The following is a 27,883-nucleotide window of genomic DNA, read 5'->3' as shown; positions in this document are numbered from 1 at the left end:
TCCAAAAAGGACTGTCCTTTGTTCCAACAGCTCATACAAATACTTTAGAGTTGGAAGTAAGTTTGTTCAAACTCACTAGAAAACTACGCCTTAGACATTTTTTTGAAAACATCGTGGAAAAACAACCCACAATGGAAACAGATGAACTAAAGGGATTAAAAGTCAAAAGTACATACATGCCTCCTATCAGTCACAAAACTATAGATCTATATGAGCAATTATGCAGTAAGGACCTAAGACAATTGAACACCAAACAAAAGCCACACAAAATGAACACCTCCAAGAAAGAATTTGGAATTTTGAAATCAATAGCTGAGAACCAAAACATCATATGCCAAAAGGCTGATAAAGGGGGTGCAACAGTTATCCTAAACAAATCCTATTATCAAGATACCATGAATGAACATCTAAGTGACCCAAACTTATACATGGAGATTGGAAGCAACCCAACCACAGAAATCAAAAAAATCTTGTTGAGCATTGTACAAAAAGCCCACGACCAGGGTACCATCACGGATAAGACACTCAAATACCTTACCCAAGAACATCAGAAAACTCCAACCATTTACCTGGTACCAAAAGTACATAAAGATTTATTAAAACCACCATGCAGACCTATCGTGTCCACCAAGAATAGCATTCATGAACCAATAGGTAAATATTTGGACAGGTATCTCCAACCATTGGTATTGAAAACCAGATCATATTTGAAAGACACCACGGATTTTCTAATCAAATTATCTAACATTCGACCAGAGGACAATAAGATAATGGCAACCATAGACGTAAAAGCACTTTACACATCAATACCACATCAACAAGGTTTGGAAGCCATAGAAAGCGCACTTTTGAGAAGCGAATATTCACAAGATCAACAACTTTTTCTTCTAGAACTAATGCAGTTCACACTGCATAACAGCTATTTTGAATATAACAAAAAATGGTTCATGCAACAAAGTGGAACGTCGATGGGAAATTGCGCCGCCCCGGCGTACGCAAATCTGTTTATGGCAGAGTTTGAAGAAACATATGTATTTCAAGATAAAATTTGGAACAACAACATAGCCATGTATGTACGTTTTATAGACGATATCTTTTTGATATGGAAAGGTTCCCAAAACACACTCCAAAAACAAATACAAAATATGGACAGGCAAATTGATCAAATTGGGTTCACATGGAACATCCAAGAAACAAGAATTGAATATCTTGATGTACAAATAACCAAAGAGACAGAGGCATTTGCCACTAACCTATTTCGAAAACAAACAGATAGGAACAATTTACTGCAATATAACAGCCATCATCCCCCAGCTCTTAAGAAACACCTTCCATACTCTCAGATGCTACGGGTGAAGAGAGTTGTCTCTGATGCATCCAAATGTGAAGAACAATTGAAAGAAATGACACAAAGATTCTTATCTAGGGGATATCCCTTAGAAATCACTCAAACAGCAGCATTACGAGCCCAGCAGAAATCCAGAGAAGACTTATTAGCTCGTAAAACACCGTCATCCTCTAACCGCATCACATGCGTTAGCAAATTTTCCACTGTCAGCTATCAATTTAAACACATCATCAAAAAGCATTGGCCAATGCTTTCAATCGAACCGGATTTTAAAGGAATTTTTTCAGAAGAGCCTATTTTTGCACATACACGTGCTAAAAATTTAGCAGATTTTTTGAAACCACAAGAAGAACAGCCAACCGCAAAATCATTTCGGGGCACAGTCCCGTGTTATAACTGCAACACATGCAACAATATCATTAAGGGCACAAGTATAACACATCCACAAAGGGGTTACCCCATACCTCTAAAAGTTAATGCAACATGCGACTCGAGTAATCTGATTTACATGATCAAATGTCCCTGCGGAGACGTGTATGTTGGACACACAGAACGAAAACTCAAAGTTCGCATCAACGAACACAAGAGTACTATTAGACTCAAAACTCAGAAAACCACAGTAGCTGAACATTTTACACTAAAACAACACACAGTCAGCCAACTCAGAGTATGTGTATTGGAAATACTGCCCAAATTGGAAGGACCTATGAACAAAACCAGACTGTTAAAACAGGAGAATTACTGGATTTACAACCTGGGCAGTCTGAAGCCCGGGGGACTCAATGAAAGAACTGAATTTTTGTGCTATTTATAAATATCAGTTGTGTTAACATTGGTTAATTATCCCACTTGTAGATATCACGTTCGAGCGCATCATCAGCATGCAAGCATATTTGCAGCACATTGTATATAGTGGTACCGAGCTCTGGCTTCAGATCTCCTAAGTTTAACTTGCTAATAAAGCTAGGACATTCAAACTAGCATTAGTGAAGAAAAAATCCGATTTTGAACTAGCATATTAAAGCGCATGCGCCAGGGGCGTAAACACCGGAAGCAACATCCAGCAGTCCGTAGAGGAATGGCGCGAGCACTAGAAACGCCGAGAAAGTGAGTAAACTCAGAGTTAGGCGATTAAGCGCGTAATACCTCCTATTCCCGAGCTTTTTTGTAACGCGGTTCAGCAACAATGTGTTAACGGAGACGAAATCTTTGCACAGGGCGATAATACACAACCAGCGCGTAACGCGAGGTTTGTAGAAAACATTGTAACCAGCGCCGCGTAGACGACAATAGGCAATAGCCGGCTAACCCAGATACATTTTAACAAAGAATCAGTTACACGCACTTTGTATGCATTGAATACCGTTGTTCACAGAATGTTAGAAATCGGAATGAGCATCATAACGCATAGAAGGAATTAACATAAAAAGCTAATATATTCAGAGATTGTTTATTAGCCAGATAAGTTTAATTTAAATAGACAGTACAATAGACTGAAATTGTGTTTTTTTAATTTGATTTATAGATTTACCATTTCCCTGATGAAGGCAGAATAATACTGCCGAAATGCATTGGAATTCATGTGGAATACAACGAAAACGTTTATCATGTGTGTGAATTATCTTTATGAGAAATAAAAGAAACACACTCACAACTAAAGAATAACGACCTTTATTTTTTGAACCTTCAAAATGAATTTGATGTTTAAATAACAGAAAACCCAGAGCTGAATCAGCACAAATCGGTGCCCGGAGGGACAACCACACCGAGACAGGTGCAGTTGCTACTAAAGGTCGTGCTCCAGATCTGCACCAGCTCCTGTGAAAAGGAGCACCCACTCTGACCCTCCTGGTTCGAGTGATAAGCAATCTCCCGGTTCTGCGTGGATTGCTTTTGCCAAGTGCTGTTTGCTGCAATCTTGAAGCCGACGGTGCTGACGGCGAGAGCCTACGTGGGACAGATCGTGACCTGCTCCTGGACGTCGCAGATGCCCCAGAGCCCACGTGACAGCAGAGAGAAGCCTATCGACAACCGCCTGATTGCGCCCGACATTGCCTGGTTCCGTCCTGGTTCCACCCTGGTCACTGCTGAGTGACCCAGACTCTGTCCCCTCTGCTTTCAGGTACTTTTCTACTTCGATCCACTCTTGGATCGCACCGGACACTTCGGCTTCACAGCGCCTGCAGCTGCAACAGCTTCAAGCACCAAGAACCTGCGTGATAGAACCCGACGCCACTTCGACCCTGTGCACCCACGGCCTGTGGGTGAGGTAACTTTGCAACGCCGGTGTCCTTACACTGGTACACACCTCTAGGGTCTGTGTCTAAAGTTTTGTGTTCCTAGGTTCAGCGGAAGTATCATTTAATTCACTTTATCCAACTTTTACGCACCATTGACTTTACATTGGTGCGTGCCGCACTTTCCGTGCTGCAACCGTCTCCTGTGGGCTACTCCCGACTTCATCATTGCTAGTCCTGACTGCTCCCAGCGAATCTCTAGGCCCTAGGCCTAACCATTGTTCGATAAGTGTTCCTTATACCACTTTTTTAATATATGGTCTGAGTGGCCACCCGCCCTCATCCATAACTGTGCAACTTTATATGTTTTACTGTGCTTTTGATTTAACGCTTGTGCCCCTTTCCTCATAAAGAGTACTGGGGAGTAATTTAGAAATAAATACATATATTTTTATAATATATACTTGTGTGGTGTCCTTTCATTTGATTACAGGATTGTATGTGGTAAAACAGCTCGCTTAACACGACCTCTTAAGTTAAGCCTTTAAGGCTGCTTAGTCCATGCTACCACTAGGATAGCTTGTCTACAAGGTTGACTTACAACCTGACATCTTTGGGGTTTGTTTGGACTGATACCCAGTGGTTCCAGAATTGGAAACACTACATATCAGGCCAACTTCTCACAGGTCAGAACCAGGATTAGGCCTAAGAATCAGGACAGTAACCAGAAGAAGGAGTCTACCAAGCCTCAAGATAAGGGTGGGGATAAAAGTAAAGAAAAGACTTCCCCAGGGCCCCAAAACTCCAAGAATGGGGGTGGGTCCCAAGACACTTCATCAACTGAGAAAAAGCCTTATTGTCATGCCTGTAAACAGGTTGGGCATTACAAAACAGACAGCTGTTGTCCCAAGAATGGCAATAAAGAAAACATACCTCCAAAGCCAGCTCCAACACCTCCTGTTACTGTCAGCAGTAATCCCCCAGGAAGTGGGAGCACACCCAGGAATCTGGGTGGGTTTACTTTTGGAGCCCAAGGGGACCCTGGCCTATCCAGGTCCCCATCCCCAAATGATCTTGTTTATGAGACTGGCATGGGGTTTGCCAACTTCTCTGTTTGCCCAAATACCTTGAGCAAATATAGACAAGAACCCATCATCAATGGTTTGAAAGTTGAAGCCTTTAGAGACACAGGGGCTAGCATCACCATGGTGGCTGACTGTATAGTCCCCTCTAAGCAACTTTTACCTGGTGCCAGATACCAGGTAACAAACATTGATGGCATCCAAACAAATCATCCCATGGCAGTAGTAAGTCTCAGCTGGGGAGGTGTCATTGGCCCAAAGAGAGTGGCAGTGTCACCAAACTTGCCTGTAGACTGTCTACTGGGTAATGATTTGGAAATCTCAGCCTGGGCTGAGGTTGAACAGGAAATCCATTCTAGAATGGTAAACTCCAATGGAAAGGTTAGTGGGGCTGTACTGGCTATAGCCCCAATTCAAGATGTCCCTCCTGAAAGGGTTGGTAGGGCTGAGCAACTCTCTGCCCCATCTTTACCAGAAGCTCTTCCAAAACAGAATAGCAAAGCTGTTATGATAACAGCAGAAACCCAAACTGAGTCTCCTCCTGAAAAGGTTGGTGGGGCTGTGATGGCCACAGCCCAAACTCAAACAGATATGTGTGTTGTGAAGCCTGAAATGATGGATCACTCCACCCAAACTGAGAGCATGGAGGAGGAAGAGAAATCTCCCCCTCACCAGACAGTAGGACAGGATCAGCCTCCTCAGGGAACTGATCTTAACCCTGATGAAGGAACTGCCCCAGAGGTTGTTAGGCCCGGCCTGACAGAGCCTCTGATGGCAGTGGACCCTTCTCAGGTGGGATCCAGTCTGGAGCAGGTAACCTGCCCCTCTCTACCTTGCCTTAGTCAGCCCAGGGCTGCAGAGGACAAGAAGGACAGTGAGACCCAGAGGGCCCCCTGTCAAATAAAGCACCCCCATCAACAGATTAGGGGCACCAAAACTAGTAGGCCTAGTAAGGTGAAAACTTTAAAAACTCCTGAGGGAGCCCCCTTAAAAACAGCTAGGGACCTCCCACAGATGGATTCTGTTGGGCACAGCCAAACCTGGGACCCAAAGGGCCCAAACCTGAACTGTCCCTCCAGCAAGCCAAACAGAGGGACCCAGCCTCCAGCTTTAGGTAGCCAGAGGTTGACCCTGAGAGCTCAGTGCAACTCAGTTGAAGAAAGAAAGGCACACATGGTGGAAGATAATTGGAGGAAGTTGAGCCCAAAAATAGTGGAGCCTCACTTCAATGCTCCATATCCAAACCAGCCTTTAACTTTGCATAAACACACCCAAGGTAGTGATTCCCTATGGTGGAGACCCTCTAATACCCCTAGGGTGAGGGACTGCTTAGTGGACCATGAGACAGGGGGTACCCATGCTAGTGCAGGTACTTCCTTATATGGCCACTCAGGCAATAAAGGCTTACCTGGCCAAGGATAGCCTTATCTCCTTTCGTTTGGGGGGGGTTATGTAGGAAGGTGGCTACCTGACTATGGTTACCCCAGATTTTTTGCCTTGTGTTTAGCTGGTTTTCGACTTAGTTGGCCTGGTTCCCTGCTAATCAGGGCCCCAGGCTATCTGCTCTCTCTGTAAAATGGATTCCATGTACCCTAGGTGCATAACTAGATTGGCTTGGGTCACCTTATCAGCCCCTGTACAGAGCACTATAGGTGCCCAGGGCATAGGTGCATCCAAGGCCTACCAGGGGCTGCAGCATATCTTTTGCCACCCCTGGCTGGCTATCTAAAATTGACACAACTGGCTGATCACTCAGCTGGGGCAAGTGGGTGTAATCACCCCTTGCTTAGATATAGTATACCTATATCTAAACCTATATCTGGACACATATATAACCTGTGAGCCACTCCTATGGAAGGCCTCATCAATCCTGGAGGCAGAGTGCGTGGTTTTATGTGAGATGGAGCTCTGGCATGAGCTGAGCCTGTCTGCAGCTGTCGGGAACAACTCCCTAAGCTGATCCGGGATAATGCCATACCATATACTCTTAAGCGCCTTATAATCCTCGCGGTTATATAGCAACTTTGGTTTGGCTTTATCAAAACATGTCGTGTAAGGTGTCATACGAATTGGAATACTACCCCCTCGCCAGTTCTGGCGACGGGGGTAGCATTCCACCCTTCTAGAGGGAGAAGACATGTTACTTTACTGAAACGCGGTTGATTTAAAATGAGCCTCAGATCCACAAAATGGATGCCCCTGCCACAGACACGGGTCTGGCCTCCTGCTGCTGACCGAAACCCGGCAGAGGAGGCCTGGACAAAGAGTTTCCTGTCACAGGGCGGTGTCAAACCACCCCAGACAGGAGATAGTGGATTGGAGTAGGGAGGTTTCAAAGAAACCAGACACTGCCTGGGGAGCACAAGGCTGCCCCTTGCAGGATCCGGCCAAACCGGTTCTGGGGCCTCCCAGCCCCTGTCCCAGCGCGGCCAGGATCAAAGGAGAGGGGTGTAACCACCCCCTTCCTGGGTCCCACCCATAGGAGGGGACCTAGCAGGATGTCCAACCCCCCAGATTCGAATAAGAGGGGGAGCAGTCCCAACGGACCTCAGATCATCCTGAAGAAACATAAGAAACGAAATCTGGACCCTTCGACTTTCTACACGACGTGAGAAGACTGAAGAATCTCCCTTGTGGTCAAGGAGTGACCACCCTGTGCAAACAGGCACCATCCAGCCCTCGACCCTTGCTTTGTTGCAGTTCCCGCCGGAACTCGAGCGACAGAGATCGACGAGATCAAGCTTGCCTGCCTTCTACCTGCCCGATCCACAGTCCCTGCAGAGCTGAGACCCGTGGAGGCGACCGGAAGCGTGGGGCACGCCATCTTGAAAAGGCCACGAGACGCTGACCGTGCAGCCCACGAGTGACCCTCGAAGCTGTACACCGGGGTTTGAGAAGCCCCAGCCCCGAGCTCCACTTGCACCAAAGCTCACCCCTCCACACTCGACGAGTGCTGCGTGGGGCCCTTCTGCTTGTGTGCGCTCGACGCGTTGGCCCGGTCACTTGCCAGCTGGCTTGTGGCCCCTGTGCCGACGAAACTTGAAATACGACTTGCTTTTCTGGTTGCTCCAGATCTGCACCAGCTCCTGTGAAAAGGAGCACCCACTCTGACCCTCCTGGTTCGAGTGATAAGCAATCTCCCGGTTCTGCGTGGATTGCTTTTGCCAAGTGCTGTTTGCTGCAATCTTGAAGCCGACGGTGCTGACGGCGAGAGCCTACGTGGGACAGATCGTGACCTGCTCCTGGACGTCGCAGATGCCCCAGAGCCCACGTGACAGCAGAGAGAAGCCTATCGACAACCGCCTGATTGCGCCCGACATTGCCTGGTTCCGTCCTGGTTCCACCCTGGTCACTGCTGAGTGACCCAGACTCTGTCCCCTCTGCTTTCAGGTACTTTTCTACTTCGATCCACTCTTGGATCACACCGGACACTTCGGCTTCACAGCGCCTGCAGCTGCAACAGCTTCAAGCACCAAGAACCTGCGTGATAGAACCCGACGCCACTTCGACCCTGTGCACCCACGGCCTGTGGGTGAGGTAACTTTGCAACGCCAGTGTCCTTACACTGGTACACACCTCTAGGGTCTGTGTCTAAAGTTTTGTGTTCCTAGGTTCAGCGGAAGTATCATTTAATTCACTTTATCCAACTTTTACGCACCATTGACTTTACATTGGTGCGCGCCGCACTTTCCGTGCTGCAACCGTCTCCTGTGGGCTACTCCTGACTTCATCATTGCTAGTCCTGACTGCTCCCAGCGAATCTCTAGGCCCTAGGCCTAACCATTGTTCGATAAGTGTTCCTTATACCACTTTTTTAATATATGGTCTGAGTGGCCACCCGCCCTCATCCATAACTGTGCAACTTTATATGTTTTACTGTGCTTTTGATTTAACGCTTGTGCCCCTTTCCTCATAAAGAGTACTGGGGAGTAATTTAGAAATAAATACATATATTTTTATAATATATACTTGTGTGGTGTCCTTTCATTTGATTACAGGATTGTATGTGGTAAAACAGCTCGCTTAACACGACCTCTTAAGTTAAGCCTTTAAGGCTGCTTAGTCCATGCTACCACTAGGATAGCTTGTCTACAAGGTTGACTTACAACCTGACATCTTTGGGGTTTGTTTGGACTGATACCCAGTGGTTCCAGAATTGGAAACACTACATATCAGGCCAACTTCTCACAGGTCAGAACCAGGATTAGGCCTAAGAATCAGGACAGTAACCAGAAGAAGGAGTCTACCAAGCCTCAAGATAAGGGTGGGGATAAAAGTAAAGAAAAGACTTCCCCAGGGCCCCAAAACTCCAAGAATGGGGGTGGGTCCCAAGACACTTCATCAACTGAGAAAAAGCCTTATTGTCATGCCTGTAAACAGGTTGGGCATTACAAAACAGACAGCTGTTGTCCCAAGAATGGCAATAAAGAAAACATACCTCCAAAGCCAGCTCCAACACCTCCTGTTACTGTCAGCAGTAATCCCCCAGGAAGTGGGAGCACACCCAGGAATCTGGGTGGGTTTACTTTTGGAGCCCAAGGGGACCCTGGCCTATCCAGGTCCCCATCCCCAAATGATCTTGTTTATGAGACTGGCATGGGGTTTGCCAACTTCTCTGTTTGCCCAAATACCTTGAGCAAATATAGACAAGAACCCATCATCAATGGTTTGAAAGTTGAAGCCTTTAGAGACACAGGGGCTAGCATCACCATGGTGGCTGACTGTATAGTCCCCTCTAAGCAACTTTTACCTGGTGCCAGATACCAGGTAACAAACATTGATGGTATCCAAACAAATCATCCCATGGCAGTAGTAAGTCTCAGCTGGGGAGGTGTCATTGGCCCAAAGAGAGTGGCAGTGTCACCAAACTTGCCTGTAGACTGTCTACTGGGTAATGATTTGGAAATCTCAGCCTGGGCTGAGGTTGAACAGGAAATCCATTCTAGAATGGTAAACTCCAATGGAAAGGTTAGTGGGGCTGTACTGGCTATAGCCCCAATTCAAGATGTCCCTCCTGAAAGGGTTGGTAGGGCTGAGCAACTCTCTGCCCCATCTTTACCAGAAGCTCTTCCAAAACAGAATAGCAAAGCTGTTATGATAACAGCAGAAACCCAAACTGAGTCTCCTCCTGAAAAGGTTGGTGGGGCTGTGATGGCCACAGCCCAAACTCAAACAGATATGTGTGTTGTGAAGCCTGAAATGATGGATCACTCCACCCAAACTGAGAGCATGGAGGAGGAAGAGAAATCTCCCCCTCACCAGACAGTAGGACAGGATCAGCCTCCTCAGGGAACTGATCTTACCCCTGATGAAGGAACTGCCCCAGAGGTTGTTAGGCCCGGCCTGACAGAGCCTCTGATGGCAGTGGACCCTTCTCAGGTGGGATCCAGTCTGGAGCAGGTAACCTGCCCCTCTCTACCTTGCCTTAGTCAGCCCAGGGCTGCAGAGGACAAGAAGGACAGTGAGACCCAGAGGGCCCCCTGTCAAATAAAGCACCCCCATCAACAGATTAGGGGCACCAAAACTAGTAGGCCTAGTAAGGTGAAAACTTTAAAAACTCCTGAGGGAGCCCCCTTAAAAACAGCTAGGGACCTCCCACAGATGGATTCTGTTGGGCACAGCCAAACCTGGGACCCAAAGGGCCCAAACCTGAACTGTCCCTCCAGCAAGCCAAACAGAGGGACCCAGCCTCCAGCTTTAGGTAGCCAGAGGTTGACCCTGAGAGCTCAGTGCAACTCAGTTGAAGAAAGAAAGGCACACATGGTGGAAGATAATTGGAGGAAGTTGAGCCCAAAAATAGTGGAGCCTCACTTCAATGCTCCATATCCAAACCAGCCTTTAACTTTGCATAAACACACCCAAGGTAGTGATTCCCTATGGTGGAGACCCTCTAATACCCCTAGGGTGAGGGACTGCTTAGTGGACCATGAGACAGGGGGTACCCATGCTAGTGCAGGTACTTCCTTATATGGCCACTCATGCAATAAAGGCTTACCTGGCCAAGGATAGCCTTATCTCCTTTCGTTTGGGGGGGGTTATGTAGGAAGGTGGCTACCTGACTATGGTTACCCCAGATTTTTTGCCTTGTGTTTAGCTGGTTTTCGACTTAGTTGGCCTGGTTCCCTGCTAATCAGGGCCCCAGGCTATCTGCTCTCTCTGTAAAATGGATTCCATGTACCCTAGGTGCATAACTAGATTGGCTTGGGTCACCTTATCAGCCCCTGTACAGAGCACTATAGGTGCCCAGGGCATAGGTGCATCCAAGGCCTACCAGGGGCTGCAGCATATCTTTTGCCACCCCTGGCTGGCTATCTAAAATTGACACAACTGGCTGATCACTCAGCTGGGGCAAGTGGGTGTAATCACCCCTTGCTTAGATATAGTATACCTATATCTAAACCTATATCTGGACACATATATAACCTGTGAGCCACTCCTATGGAAGGCCTCATCAATCCTGGAGGCAGAGTGCGTGGTTTTATGTGAGATGGAGCTCTGGCATGAGCTGAGCCTGTCTGCAGCTGTCGGGAACAACTCCCTAAGCTGATCCGGGATAATGCCATACCATATACTCTTAAGCGCCTTATAATCCTCGCGGTTATATAGCAACTTTGGTTTGGCTTTATCAAAACATGTCGTGTAAGGTGTCATACGAATTGGAATACTACCCCCTCGCCAGTTCTGGCGACGGGGGTAGCATTCCACCCTTCTAGAGGGAGAAGACATGTTACTTTACTGAAACGCGGTTGATTTAAAATGAGCCTCAGATCCACAAAATGGATGCCCCTGCCACAGACACGGGTCTGGCCTCCTGCTGCTGACCGAAACCCGGCAGAGGAGGCCTGGACAAAGAGTTTCCTGTCACAGGGCGGTGTCAAACCACCCCAGACAGGAGATAGTGGATTGGAGTAGGGAGGTTTCAAAGAAACCAGACACTGCCTGGGGAGCACAAGGCTGCCCCTTGCAGGATCCGGCCAAACCGGTTCTGGGGCCTCCCAGCCCCTGTCCCAGCGCGGCCAGGATCAAAGGAGAGGGGTGTAACCACCCCCTTCCTGGGTCCCACCCATAGGAGGGGACCTAGCAGGATGTCCAACCCCCCAGATTCGAATAAGAGGGGGAGCAGTCCCAACGGACCTCAGATCATCCTGAAGAAACATAAGAAACGAAATCTGGACCCTTCGACTTTCTACACGACGTGAGAAGACTGAAGAATCTCCCTTGTGGTCAAGGAGTGACCACCCTGTGCAAACAGGCACCATCCAGCCCTCGACCCTTGCTTTGTTGCAGTTCCCGCTGGAACTCGAGCGACAGAGATCGACGAGATCAAGCTTGCCTGCCTTCTACCTGCCCGATCCACAGTCCCTGCAGAGCTGAGACCCGTGGAGGCGACCGGAAGCGTGGGGCACGCCATCTTGAAAAGGCCACGAGACGCTGACCGTGCAGCCCACGAGTGACCCTCGAAGCTGTACACCGGGGTTTGAGAAGCCCCAGCCCCGAGCTCCACTTGCACCAAAGCTCACCCCTCCACACTCGACGAGTGCTGCGTGGGGCCCTTCTGCTTGTGTGCGCTCGACGCGTTGGCCCGGTCACTTGCCAGCTGGCTTGTGGCCCCTGTGCCGGCGAAACTTGAAATACGACTTGCTTTTCTGGTTGCTCCAGATCTGCACCAGCTCCTGTGAAAAGGAGCACCCACTCTGACCCTCCTGGTTCGAGTGATAAGCAATCTCCCGGTTCTGCGTGGATTGCTTTTGCCAAGTGCTGTTTGCTGCAATCTTGAAGCCGACGGTGCTGACGGCGAGAGCCTACGTGGGACAGATCGTGACAACCGCCTGATTGCGCCCGACATTGCCTGGTTCCGTCCTGGTTCCACCCTGGTCACTGCTGAGTGACCCAGACTCTGTCCCCTCTGCTTTCAGGTACTTTTCTACTTCGATCCACCCTTGAATCGCACCGGACACTTCTGCTTCACAGCGCCTGCAGCTGCAACAGCTCCAAGCACCAAGAACCTGCGTGACAGAACCCGACGCCACTTCGACCCTGTGCACCCACGGCCTGTGGGTGAGGTAACTTTGCAACGCCGGTGTCCTTACACTGGTACACACCTCTAGGGTCTGTGTCTAAAGTTTTGTGTTCCTAGGTTCAGCGGAAGTATCATTTAATTCACTTTATCCAACTTTTACGCACCATTGACTTTGCATTGGTGCGCGCCGCACTTTCCGTGCTGCACCCGTCTCCTGTGGGCTACTCCCGACTTCATCATTGCTAGTCCTGACTGCTCCCAGCGAATCTCTAGGCCCTAGGCCTAACCATTGTTCGATAAGAGTTCCTTATACCATTTTTTTAGTATATGGTTTGAGTGGCCACCCGCCCTCATCCATAATTGTGCAACTTTATATGTTTTACTGTGCTTTTGATTTAACGCTTGTGCCCCTTTCCTCATAAAGAGTACTGGGGAGTAATTTAGAAATAAATACATATATTTTTACAATATATACTTGTGTGGTGTCCTTTCATTTGATTACAGGATTGTATGTGGTAAAACAGCTCGCTTAACACGACCTCTTAAGTTAAGCCTTTAAGGCTGCTTAGTCCATGCTACCACTAGGATAGCTTGTCTACAAGGTTGACTTACAACCTGACATCTTTGGGGTTTGTTTGGACTAATACCCAGTGGTTCCAGAATTGGAAACACTACATATCAGGCCAACTTCTCACATGTCATATATGTCATATATGTCATATGTGTCATTTGTCATATGTGTCATATGTCATGTGTCTCATATATGTCATATGTGTCATATATGTCATATGTGCGATATATGTCATGTGTGTCATATATGTCATATGTGTGATATATGTCATATATGTCATATATGTGATATGTGTTGTGAGAAGTTGGCCTGATATGTAGTGTTTCCAATTCTGGAACCACTGGGTATCAGTCCAAACAAACCCCAAAGATGTCTGGTTGTAAGTCAACCTTGTTAGACAAGCTATCCTAGTGGTAGCATGGACTAAGCAGCCTTAAAGGCTTAACTTAAGAGGTCGTGTTAAGCGAGCTGTTTTACCACATACAATCCTGTAATCAAATGAAAGGACACCACACAAGTATATATTGTAAAAATATATGTATTTATTTCTAAATTACTCCCCAGTACTCTTTATGAGGAAAGGGGCACAAGCGTTAAATCAAAAGCACAGTAAAACATATAAAGTTGCACAATTATGGATGAGGGCGGGTGGCCACTCAGACCATATATTAAAAAAGTGGTATAAGGAACACTTATCGAACAATGGTTAGGCCTAGGGCCTAGAGATTCGCTGGGAGCAGTCAGGACTAGCAATGCTGAAGTCGGGAGTAGCCCACAGGAGACGGGTGCAGCACGGAAAGTGCGGCTCGCATCAATGCAAAGTCAATGGTGCGTAAAAGTTGGATAAAGTGAATTAAAAGATACTTCCGCTGAACCTAGGAACACAAAACTTTAGACACAGACCCTAGAGGTGTGTACCAGTGTTAGGACACCGGCGTTGCAAAGTTACCTCACCCACAGGCCGTGGGTGCACAGGGTTGAAGTGGCGTCGGGTTCTGTCACGCAGGTTCTTGGTGCTTGGAGCTGTTGCAGCTGCAGGCGCTGTGAAGCAGAAGTGTCCGGTGCGATCCAAGGGTGGATCGAAGTAGAAAAGTACCTGAAAGCAGAGGGGACAGAGTCTGGGTCACTCAGCAGTGACCAGGGTGGAACCAGGACGGAACCAGGCAATGTCGGGCGCAATCAGGCGGTTGTCGATAGGCTTCTCTCCGCTGTCACGTGGGCTCTGGGGCATCTGTGACGTCCAGGAGCAGGTCACGATCTGTCCCACGTAGGCTCTCGCCGTCAGCACCGTCGGTTTCAAGATTGCAGCAAACAGCACTTGGCAAAAGCAATCCACGCAGAACCGGGAGATTGCTTATCACTTGAACCAGGAGGGTCAGAGTGGGTGCTCCTTTTCACAGGAGCTGGTGCAGATCTGGAGCAACCAGAAAAGCAAGTCGTATTTCAGTTTTCGTCGGCACAGGGGCCACAAGCCAGCTGGCAAGTGACCGGGCCAACGCGTCGAGCACACACAGGCAGAAGGGCCCCACGCAGCACTCGTCGAGTGTGGAGGGGTGAGCTTTGGTGCAAGTGGAGCTCGGGGCTGGGGCTTCTCAAACCCCGGTGTACAGCTTCGAGGGTCACTCGTGGGCTGCACGGTCAGCGTCTCGTGGCCTTTTCAAGATGGCGTGCCCCACGCTTCCGGTCGCCTCCACGGGTCTCAGCTCTGCAGGGACTGTGGATCGGGCAGGTAGAAGGCAGGCAAGCTTGATCTCGTCGATCTCTGTCACTCGAGTTCCGGCGGGAACTGCAACAAAGCAAGGGTCGAGGGCTGAATGTTGCCTGTTTGCACAGGGTGGTCACTCCTTGACCACAAGGGAGATTCTTCAGTCTTCTCACGTCGTGTAGAAAGTCGAAGGGTCCAGAATTCGTTTCTTATGTTTCTTCAGGATGATCTGAGTTGCATTGGCACTGCTCCCACTCTTATTCGAATCTGGTGGGCTGGACATCCTGCTAGGTCCCCTCCTATGGGTGGGACCCAGGAAGGGGGTGGTTACACCCCTTTTCTTTGATCCAGGCCGCGCTGGGACAGGGGCTGGGAGGCCCCAGAACCGGTTTGGCCGGATTATGCAAGGGGCAGCCTTGTGCTCCCCAGGCAGTGTCTGGTTTCTTTGAAACCTCCCTACTACAATCCACTATCTCCTGTCTGGGGTGGTTTGACACCACCCTGCGACAGGAAACCCTTTGTCCAGGCCACCATATGCTGAGTTTCGGTCAGCAGCAGGAGGCCAGACCCGTGTCTGTGGCAGGGGCATCCATTTTGTGGATCTGAGGCTCATTTTAAATCAACCGCGTTTCAGTAAAGTAACATGTCTTCTCCCTCTAGAAGGGTGGAATGCTACCCCCGTCGCCAGAACTGGCGAGGGGGTAGTATTCCAATTCGTATGACACCTTACACGACATGTTTTGATAAAGCCAAACCAAAGTTGCTATATAACCGCGAGGATTATAAGGCGCTTAAGAGTATATGGTATGGCATTATCCCGGATCAGCTTAGGGAGTTGTTCCCGACAGCTGCAGACAGGCTCAGCTCATGCCAGAGCTCCATCTCACATAAAACCACGCACTCTGCCTCCAGGATTGATGAGGCCTTCCATAGGAGTGGCTCACAGGTTATATATGTGTCCAGATATAGGTTTAGATATAGGTATACTATATCTAAGCAAGGGGTGATTACACCCACTTGCCCCAGCTGAGTGATCAGCCAGTTGTGTCAATTTAAGAACCGGCCAGGGGTGGCAAAAGCTATGCTTCAGCCCCTGGTAGGCCTTGGTGGCACCTATGCCCTGAGCACCTATAGTGCATGGTACAGGGGCTGACAAGGAGTCCATTTCCAATTGTGGTATGTACCTATAGCACATGTATTATAAATTTAGAGAGAGAACAGCAGGCTGGGGGTCTGATTAGCAGGCCCACAGCCTCAGTAAGTCGAAAACCAGTGAAGCAAAAAGCAAAAATTGGGGTGACCATAGGATAGCAGACCCTACTCTCCTACATAACCCCCCCCCCCAAACGCAGGGACATTAAACTTAACCTTGACCAGATAAGTCTTCATGTTCTAAGTGGAAGTACCTGGAGAGACCATCTGCATTACCATGGTCAGTCCCTGGGCGGTGCTCCACTGTAAAGTCTATCCCCTGTAGGGAAATGGACCACCTGAGCAGTTTGGGATTTTCACCCTTCATCTGATTTAGCCACAAGAGGGGCTTATGGTCTGTCTGAATTAGGAAGTGAGTGCCAAACAAGTATGGCCTCAACTTCTTCAGGGCCCAAACCACAGCAAAGGCCTCCCTCTCAATAGCTGACCAACGTTTCTCCCTGGGGGGCAGCCTTCTGCTAATAAAAGCAATGGGCTGGTCTTGACCATCTTGATTAAGTTGTGAAAGCACAGCTCCCACCCCCAACTCAGAAGCATCTGTCTGTACAATGAACTGTTTGGAGTAGTCAGGACTCTTCAGGATAGGTGCAGAGCACATGGCCTTCTTCAGGTCATCAAATGCCTTTTGACAGCTAACTGTCCACTGAACCTTTTTGGGCATCTTCTTGGATGTCAAGTCATTCAATGGTGTCACAATGGACCCATAGTTCTTTACAAATTTTCTGTAATACCCAGTCAGGCCCAAGAAGGCTCTGACTTGTGTCTGGGTAGTTGGAGGAGCCCAGTCCTGTATGGTCTGGATCTTGCTCTCCAGTGGTTGAACTTGACCCCCACCTACTAGGTGGCCCAAGTACACAACCTTGCTCTGCCCTATCTGGCACTTAGTAGCCTTGATAGTCAGGCCTGCCTTTTGCAGGGCCTCCAGAACCTTCTTCAGGTGGATCAGGTGATCCTCCCAGGTGGAGCTAAAGACAGCAATATCATCTAGATATGCTGCACAAAAGTCATCCAGCCCAGCAAGGACTTGATTCACCAACCTTTGGAAGGTGGCAGGTGCATTCTTCAAACCAAAGGGCATTACCACAAATTGATAATGTCCACTAGGGGTCGAAAATGCTGTTTTGGCTTTTGACTCTTCAGCTAGTCTGATTTGCCAGTAGCCAGCTGTCAAATCAAATGTGCTCAGAAACTTGGCAGAAGCCAATTTATCAATGAGCTCATCTGCTCTTGGAATGGGATGAGCATCTGTCCTAGTGACAGCATTGAGACCTCTGTAGTCCACACAAAACCTCATTTCTCTCTTCCCATCTTTGGTATGAGGTTTTGGCACAAGGACCACTGGGCTAGCCCATGGGCTCTCTGATGGCTCAATCACTCCAAGCTCCAACATCTTTTGCACCTCAGCCTTTATACAATCCCTGACATGGTCAGGTTGCCTGTAGATCTTATTCTTCACAGGCAGATTGTCACCAGTGTCCACCTCATGGGTGCACCAGTTAGTCTGACTGGGTGTGAGTGAAAACAAATGTCTGTGGGCCTGCAACACCTGTCTGCAGTCCACCTGTTGCTGCTCAGTGAGGCTGCCTGCCAAGGCTACTCCATCAACTGAACCATCATCAGGGTTCTGGGAAAGCAGGTCTGGGAGAGGGTCACTCTCTTCCTCCTGTTCCCCATCTGTGGCCATGAGGAGACTCATGTCCTCCCTGTCAACAAATGCTTTCAATCTGTTTACATGGAGCACCCTGTGGGGGCTCCTAGGGGTGCCAAAGTCAACCATGTAGGTGACTTCTCCCTTCTTTTCAATGATAGGGTAGGGTCCAGTCCATTTGTCCTGGAGAGCTGCTGGCCCCACTGGGTCCAACACCCACACCTTCTGTCCTGGCTGGAACTCAACCATGACAGCCTTTTGGTCATGCCAAGCTTTCTGTAATTCTTGGCTTGCCTCAAGGTTTTTGGATGCTCTCTCCATGTATTCAGCCATCCTGGAGCGGAGACCAAGTACATAGTCCACAATGTCTAGTTTAGGCTTTTTGAGAGGTAACTCCCATCCTTCCTTCACCAAACTCAATGGACCCCTTACAGGGTGGCCAAACAAAAGTTCAAAAGGGCTGTAGCCAACCCCCTTCTGTGGGACCTCTCTGTAAGCAAAGAGCAAGCAGGGTAAAAGGATGTCCCATTTCCGCCTAAGCTTCTCTGGTAGACCTTTTATCATTCCCTTTAGGGTCTTGTTGAACCTTTCCACAAGCCCATTGCACTGTGGATGGTAGGGTGTGGTAAACTTATAGTTTACTCCACACTCTTTCCACATTGCTTTTAAGTATCCAGACATAAAGTTAGTACCTCTGTCTGAAAGAACCTCCTTTGGAAAGCCCACTCTTGAGAAAACTGCAATGAGGGCTTTTGCCACCACAGGAGCTGTGGTGGTCCTCAGGGGAATTGCCTCTGGGTACCTGGTGGCATGATCCACTACCACCAGTATAAATCTGTGCCCAGATGCTGTTTGAGGATCCATGGGACCCACAATGTCTATTCCAACTCTTTCAAAGGGTACCCCCACCACAGGTAGTGGTATCAGGGGGGCCTTTGTTGTGCCACCTGACTTACCACTGGCTTGGCAAGTGACACAGGAGCGACAAAACTCCTTGACATTTTCTGACATGTGAGGCCAGTGAAAGTGTGGAACAAGCCTGTCCCAAGTCTTATTCTGGCCTAAGTGTCCTGCAAGGGGAATATCATGGGCCAAGGTAAGAAGGAAGCCCCTAAACTTCAAAGGTATAACCAACCTCCTGGTTGTGCCAGGCTTGGGGTCTCTAGCCTCTGAATAAAGGAGTCCCTCATCCCAATACACCTTATGGGTACCTTGAGCATTCCCTGCAGCCTCAGCAGCAGCCTGCTGTCTGAGGGGTTCAAGTGAAGGGCAATCTAATTGAGCCTGCCCCAGATCTGCCCTTGAGGGTCCCCCTGTCCCCAGAAACTCAACCTGTTCAGGTTCAAGCTCATCTGAGACAGTCTCCTCTTGGACTGCAGAATCAGTTTCCTGTGAAACTTGATCCTCAACCTGGGGCAAGTGGGAAGGCACAGCCTTAACCCTCTTGCTCCTCCTCTTGGGTTGTGGTTGGTCTATTGTCTCAAGATCCACCACTGGTTCAGGAAGGCACTTCTTAGCCTGAGACCTTGTCACTGCAAGGACATGAGCTGAAATCCCTAGCATTTCTGCATGAGTCCTGTACTCCACTTCTGACCAAGCTGAGCTTTCAAGATCATTGCCTAACAGACAGTCTACTGGGAGGTCTGCACTCACAACAACTTTCTTTAGGCCATCTACCCCTCCCCAGGAGAAGTTCACAACAGCCACACTATGTGAAGTAGTGGAGTTGCTTGCATTGGTCACTAGGTAACTTTCACCTAGTACAATCTGACCAGGGTCCACAAAGTCAGGTGTCACCATAGTGACACTGGCACAAGTGTCCCTGTAGGCCTGAGCCAGTTTCTCATTGATTAAGGGAGTCTGCCTATATTTGCCCAGGTTACTGGGGCTTACTGCAGTGGTCAAAGATAAGTCCACATCATATAGGAGAACTGCCTGTGTGGGGATTCTGACTAGGCCAGATTCCACCTCAGTACCCAGGGTCAACCCTACTAAACCCTTTGGCTGTGTACCACCACTGCTAACTGTACTAGGGGTTGCAGGTGCTTTAGGAGCTGCAGTGGTGGGGACTGGATTTTTCTTAGTGCATTCACTGCCCCAGTGTGAAACTGATTTGCAGGTATTACACCAAGGTTTCTTTGGGCCATCATTCTTCTTTTTCTTGTTTCCATTTTGGGAACCCCCCTCCTTATTGCTAGTTTGGGGGCCTGAAGACTTCTGGTCCTTTTCTTTATCTTTCTGATTCCCACCCTTCTGGTCTGTTTTCTTCTGGTCACCTTGGTTCTGATTTTTCTGCTTAATCCTTGTTCTGACCCATTTGTCTGCCTTCTTTCCCAATTCTTGGGGAGAGGTCAAATCAGAGTCAACAAGGTATTGATGCAACAGCTGGTTCTGACAGTTATTAAGGATCTGTTCTCTCATCATAAGATTGTACATTCCTGTATAGTCTGAAACTTTACTTCCCTGCAGCCAACCCTCCAGAGCCTTAGTGGCACAATCTACAAAATCAGTCCAGTCCTGAGTCTGTGCTTTTTGGGTGTCTCTGAACAACAACCTGTATTGCTCAGTGGTTAGGCCAAACCCTTCAATAAGAGCACTCTTCAGAACAGAGTAGTTTTTGGCATCCTCAGGTCTAACAGTGAGGAGCCTGTCCCTCCCTTTCTCAGAAAAGGAGTACCATAAAATTGCTGCCCACTGGTCCTCAGGGACCTGCTGTACCATGCAGGCCCTCTCAAGAGCAGTCATCCATTTGTGGATATCATCCCCTTCCTTGTAGGGGGGCACAATTTTTGTCAGGTTTCTATTGTCATAGGCCCTGTCTTTTTCTTTAGGAACTTTGCTGCCACCAGTGGCATCTAAGCCACACAATTTTCTTTCTCTTGCTAAAGCAAGTTTAGCTTGAGCCAAGGCTACCTCTTCCCTTTCTATTTGGAGTTGGACAGCCCTCATCCTGGCCCTATGCTCTTTTCTCTGGGAGGGAGTCATCCCTCTCTGAGATTCTCTTGAGGCACTAGAAAGGTGAGAGTCCCCTGATAGAGATCTCTCCCTTCTGTTACCTGGGAGAATTTGGTTATGAGATCTGGGGAGGTGCTGGCCCTCTCCATTCCCATGTAGGTCTAGGTTGGCCTGGTTAAGCCTGGCAACCTGTACCTGGTTTCCCCTCTGATCCTGATCTTCAGGCTCTTCTACATCAGAGCCTTCCTCTTCCTCTTCCTCCTCCTCTTCTTCTGGAAGATTCTCATTCTCAGGGGAGTTTATTCCTTCACCTGATTCTAAGGGAGCCTGACTCACCTTATCTAGGTCATCCTTTTCTAGGAGAGCTATTAGGGAAGGAATGGTAGGGCCTCTGCCCTTTTTTAGCCCCCTGGCTGTGCACAAGGCACTCAGGTCTTTGTGGCTAAGGTTGTCATATCTGGATGTTGTCCCTATAGGATCAACTTCTACAGGAGCAGAGCCTGAGGCTCTACCTGTATCAGACATGACTGCTAGTGAGGTGTAAGTGATGCACTTACCTACACTAAGTGTTTTCCTACTGTACCTTGCTAGTGAGTTGTAGTCAGGGTGTGCTAATCCCTTTAATCTACAACTACTAAGTTCAGTAGAACTTAATATGCTAAGCTTTTGATTTATATGTACCTAGAGGTACTTGATGTGATCTTTCAATTTGATAAAGATTGCAATGGTAAAACAAACAGCAAGCTCAAATCCCACCGCTGCCACCAATGTGAGAAGTTGGCCTGATATGTAGTGTTTCCAATTCTGGAACCACTGGGTATCAGTCCAAACAAACCCCAAAGATGTCTGGTTGTAAGTCAACCTTGTTAGACAAGCTATCCTAGTGGTAGCATGGACTAAGCAGCCTTAAAGGCTTAACTTAAGAGGTCGTGTTAAGCGAGCTGTTTTACCACATACAATCCTGTAATCATATGAAAGGACACCACACAAGTATATATTGTAAAAATATATGTATTTATTTCTAAATTACTCCCCAGTACTCTTTATGAGGAAAGGGGCACAAGCGTTAAATCAAAAGCACAGTAAAACATATAAAGTTGCACAATTATGGATGAGGGCGGGTGGCCACTCAGACCATATATTAAAAAAGTGGTATAAGGAACACTTATCGAACAATGGTTAGGCCTAGGGCCTAGAGATTCGCTGGGAGCAGTCAGGACTAGCAATGCTGAAGTCGGGAGTAGCCCACAGGAGACGGGTGCAGCACGGAAAGTGCGGCTCGCACCAATGCAAAGTCAATGGTGCGTAAAAGTTGGATAAAGTGAATTAAAAGATACTTCCGCTGAACCTAGGAACACAAAACTTTAGACACAGACCCTAGAGGTGTGTACCAGTGTTAGGACACCGGCGTTGCAAAGTTACCTCACCCACAGGCCGTGGGTGCACAGGGTCGAAGTGGCGTCGGGTTCTGTCACGCAGGTTCTTGGTGCTTGGAGCTGTTGCAGCTGCAGGCGCTGTGAAGCAGAAGTGTCCGGTGCGATCCAAGGGTGGATCGAAGTAGAAAAGTACCTGAAAGCAGAGGGGACAGAGTCTGGGTCACTCAGCAGTGACCAGGGTGGAACCAGGACGGAACCAGGCAATGTCGGGCGCAATCAGGCGGTTGTCGATAGGCTTCTCTCCGCTGTCACGTGGGCTCTGGGGCATCTGCGACGTCCAGGAGCAGGTCACGATCTGTCCCACGTAGGCTCTCGCCGTCAGCACCGTCGGCTTCAAGATTGCAGCAAACAGCACTTGGCAAAAGCAATCCACGCAGAACCGGGAGATTGCTTATCACTCGAACCAGGAGGGTCAGAGTGGGTGCTCCTTTTCACAGGAGCTGGTGCAGATCTGGAGCAACCAGAAAAGCAAGTCGTATTTCAGTTTTCGTTGGCACAGGGGCCACAAGCCAGCTGGCAAGTGACCGGGCCAACGCGTCGAGCACACACAGGCAGAAGGGCCCCACGCAGCACTCGTCGAGTGTGGAGGGGTGAGCTTTGGTGCAAGTGGAGCTCGGGGCTGGGGCTTCTCAAACCTCGGTGTACAGCTTCAAGGGTCACTCGTGGGCTGCACGGTCAGCGTCTCGTGGCCTTTTCAAGATGGCGTGCCCCACGCTTCCGGTCACGTCCACGGGTCTCAGCTCTGCAGGGACTGTGGATCGGGCAGGTAGAAGGCAGGCAAGCTTAATCTCGTCGATCTCTGTCGCTCGAGTTCTGGCGGGAACTGCAACAAAGCAAGGGTCGAGGGCTGGATGTTGCCTGTTTGCACAGGGTGGTCACTCCTTGACCACAAGGGAGATTCTTCAGTCTTCTCACGTCGTGTAGAAAGTCGAAGGGTCCAGAATTCGTTTCTTATGTTTCTTCAGGATGATCTGAGTTGCATTGGCACTGCTCCCACTCTTATTCGAATCTGGTGGGCTGGACATCCTGCTAGGTCCCCTCCTATGGGTGGGACCCAGGAAGGGGGTGGTTACACCCCTTTTCTTTGATCCAGGCCGCGCTGGGACAGGGGCTGGGAGGCCCCAGAACCGGTTTGGCCGGATTATGCAAGGGGCAGCCTTGTGCTCCCCAGGCAGTGTCTGGTTTCTTTGAAACCTCCCTACTACAATCCACTATCTCCTGTCTGGGGTGGTTTGACACCGCCCTGCGACAGGAAACCCTTTGTCCAGGCCACCATATGCTGAGTTTCGGTCAGCAGCAGGAGGCCAGACCCGTGTCTGTGGCAGGGGCATCCATTTTGTGGATCTGAGGCTCATTTTAAATCAACCGCGTTTCAGTAAAGTAACATGTCTTCTCCCTCTAGAAGGGTGGAATGCTACCCCCGTCGCCAGAACTGGCGAGGGGGTAGTATTCCAATTCGTATGACACCTTACACGACATGTTTTGATAAAGCCAAACCAAAGTTGCTATATAACCGCGAGGATTATAAGGCGCTTAAGAGTATATGGTATGGCATTATCCCGGATCAGCTTAGGGAGTTGTTCCCGACAGCTGCAGACAGGCTCAGCTCATGCCAGAGCTCCATCTCACATAAAACCACGCACTCTGCCTCCAGGATTGATGAGGCCTTCCATAGGAGTGGCTCACAGGTTATATATGTGTCCAGATATAGGTTTAGATATAGGTATACTATATCTAAGCAAGGGGTGATTACACCCACTTGCCCCAGCTGAGTGATCAGCCAGTTGTGTCAATTTAAGAACCGGCCAGGGGTGGCAAAAGCTATGCTTCAGCCCCTGGTAGGCCTTGGTGGCACCTATGCCCTGAGCACCTATAGTGCATGGTACAGGGGCTGACAAGGAGTCCATTTCCAATTGTGGTATGTACCTATAGCACATGTATTATAAATTTAGAGAGAGAACAGCAGGCTGGGGGTCTGATTAGCAGGCCCACAGCCTCAGTAAGTCGAAAACCAGTGAAGCAAAAAGCAAAAATTGGGGTGACCATAGGATAGCAGACCCTACTCTCCTACATGTGTCATGTGTCATATGTCATATGTGTCATATATGTCATATGTGTCATATGTCATATGTCATATGTCACATGTGTCATATATGTCATATGTGTCATATGTCATGTGTGTCATATGTCATATGTGTCATATATGTCTTATGTCATATGTGTCATATGTGTCATATATGTCATATGTGTCATATATGTCATATGTGTCATATATGTCATATGTGTCATATGTCTCATATATATCAAGTCTCATATATGTCATATTTGTCATATGTGTCATATGTGTCATATATCTCATATGTGTCATATGTGTTATATGTGTCATATATGTCATATGTCATATGTGTCATATATCTCATATGTGTCATATGTGTTATATGTGTCATATATGTCATATGTCATATGTGTCATATATGTCTTATGTGTCATATGTGTCATATATGTCATATGTGTCATGTGTTATATGTCATGTGTGGCATATATGTCATATGTCATACGTGTCATATGTGTCATAAGTGTTGTGAGAAGTTGGCCTGATATGTAGTGTTTCCAATTCTGGAACCACTGGGTATCAGTCCAAACAAACCCCAAAGATGTCAGGTTGTAAGTCAACCTTGTAGACAAGCTATCCTAGTGGTAGCATGGACTAAGCAGCCTTAAAGGCTTAACTTAAGAGGTCGTGTTAAGCGAGCTGTTTTACCACATACAATCCTGTAATCAAATGAAAGGACACCACACAAGTATATATTGTAAAAATATATGTATTTATTTCTAAATTACTCCCCAGTACTCTTTATGAGGAAAGGGGCACAAGCGTTAAATCAAAAGCACTGTTAAACATATAAAGTTGGCACAATTATGGCTGAGGGCGGGGGGCCACTCAGACCATATACTAAAAAAATGGTATAAGTAACACTTATCGAGCAATGGTTAGGCCTAGGGCCTAGAGATTCGCTGGGAGCAGTCAGGACAAGCAATGAAGAAGTCGGGAGTAGCCCACAGGATACGGGTGCAGCACGGAAAGTGCGGCACGCACCAATGTAATGTCAATGGTGCGTAAAAGTTAGTTAAAGTGAATTAAATGATACTTCCGCTGAACCTAGGAACACAAAACTTCAGACACAGACCCTAGAGGTGTGTGCCAGTGTAAGGACACCGGCGTTGCAAAGTTACCTCACCCACAGGCCGTGGGTGCACAGGGTCGAAGTGGCGTCGGGTTCTGTCACGCAGGTTCTTGGTGCTTGGAGCTGTTGCAGCTGCAGGCGCTGTGAAGCAGAAGTGTCCGGTGCGATCCAAGGGTGGATCGAAGTAGAAAAGTACCTGAAAGCAGAGGGGACAGAGTCTGGGTCACTCAGCAGTGACCAGGGTGGAACCAGGACGGAACCAGGCAATGTCGGGCGCAATCAGGCGGTTGTCGATAGGCTTCTCTCCGCTGTCACGTGGGCTCTGGGGCATCTGCGACGTCCAGGAGCAGGTCACGATCTGTCCCACGTAGGCTCTCGCCGTCAGCACCGTCGGCTTCAAGATTGCAGCAAACAGCACTTGGCAAAAGCAATCCACGCAGAACCGGGAGATTGCTTATCACTCGAACCAGGAGGGTCAGAGTGGGTGCTCCTTTTCACAGGAGCTGGTGCAGATCTGGAGCAACCAGAAAAGCAAGTCGGATTTCAAGTTTCGTCGGCACAGGGGCCACAAGCCAGCTGGCAAGTGACCGGGCCCACGCGTCGAGCACACACAGGCAGAAGGGCCCCACGCAGCACTCGTCGAGTGTGGAGGGGTGAGCTTTGGTGCAAGTGGAGCTCGGGGCTGGGGCTTCTCAAACCCCGGTGTACAGCTTCGAGGGTCACTCGTGGGCTGCACGGTCAGCGTCTCGTGGCCTTTTCAAGATGGCGTGCCCCACGCTTCCGGTCGCCTCCACGGGTCTCAGCTCTGCAGGGACTGTGGATCGGGCAGGTAGAAGGCAGGCAAGCTTGATCTCGTCGATCTCTGTCGCTCGAGTTCCGGCGGGAACTGCAACAAAGCAAGGGTCGAGGGCTGGATGGTGCCTGTTTGCACAGGGTGGTCACTCCTTGACCACAAAGGAGATTCTTCAGTCTTCTCACGTCGTGTAGAAAGTCGAAGGGTCCAGATTTCGTTTCTTATGTTTCTTCAGGATGATCTGAAGTCCGTTGGGACTGCTCCCCCTCTTATTCGAATCTAGGGGGTTGGACATCCTGCTAGGTCCCCTCCTATGGGTGGGACCCAGGAAGGGGGTGGTTACACCCCTCTCCTTTGATCCTGGCCGCGCTGGGACAGGGGCTGGGAGGCCCCAGAACCGGTTTGGCCGGATCCTGCAAGGGGCAGCCTTGTGCTCCCCAGGCAGTGTCTGGTTTCTTTGAAACCTCCCTACTCCAATCCACTATCTCCTGTCTGGGGTGGTTTGACACCGCCCTGTGACAGGAAACTCTTTGTCCAGGCCTCCTCTGCCGGGTTTCGGTCAGCAGCAGGAGGCCAGACCCGTGTCTGTGGCAGGGGCATCCATTTTGTGGATCTGAGGCTCATTTTAAATCAACCGCGTTTCAGTAAAGTAACATGTCTTCTCCCTCTAGAAGGGTGGAATGCTACCCCCGTCGCCAAAACTGGCGAGGGGGTAGTATTCCAATTCGTATGACACCTTACACGACATGTTTTGATAAAGCCAAACCAAAGTTGCTATATAACCGCGAGGATTATAAGGCGCTTAAGAGTATATGGTATGGCATTATCCCGGATCAGCTTAGGGAGTTGTTCCCGACAGCTGCAGACAGGCTCAGCTCATGCCAGAGCTCCATCTCACATAAAACCACGCACTCTGCCTCCAGGATTGATGAGGCCTTCCATAGGAGTGGCTCACAGGTTATATATGTGTCCAGATATAGGGTTAGATATAGGTATACTATATCTAAGCAAGGGGTGATTACACCCACTTGCCCCAGCTGAGTGATCAGCCAGTTGTGTCAATTTAAGAACCAGCCAGGGGTGGCAAAAGCTATGCTTCAGCCCCTGGTAGGCCTTGGTGGCACCTATGCCCTGAGCACCTATAGTGCATGGTACAGGGGCTGACAAGGAGTCCATTTCCAATTGTGGTATGTACCTATAGCACATGTATTATAAATTTAGAGAGAGAACAGCAGGCTGGGGGTCTGATTAGCAGGCCCACAGCCTCAGTAAGTCGAAAACCAGTGAAGCAAAAAGCAAAAATTGGGGTGACCATAGGATAGCAGACCCTACTCTCCTACATAACCCCCCCCAAACGCAGGGACATTAAACTTAACCTTGACCTGTGAGAAGTTGGCCTGATATGTAGTGTTTCCAATTCTGGAACCACTGGGTATCAGTCCAAACAAACCCCAAAGATGTCTGGTTGTAAGTCAACCTTGTTAGACAAGCTATCCTAGTGGTAGCATGGACTAAGCAGCCTAAAGGCTAAACTTAAGAGGTCGTGTTAAGCGAGCTGTTTTACCACATACAATCCTGTAATCAAATGAAAGGACACCACACAAGTATATATTGTAAAAATATATGTATTTATTTCTAAATTACTCCCCAGTACTCTTTATGAGGAAAGGGGCACAAGCGTTAAATCAAAA

The sequence above is a fragment of the Lissotriton vulgaris genome, chromosome 2_2 (assembly GCF_964263255.1).
Source record: "Lissotriton vulgaris chromosome 2_2, aLisVul1.2, whole genome shotgun sequence".
Classification (NCBI taxonomy): domain Eukaryota; kingdom Metazoa; phylum Chordata; class Amphibia; order Caudata; family Salamandridae; genus Lissotriton; species Lissotriton vulgaris.
This window is presented reverse-complemented; position numbering follows the sequence as displayed.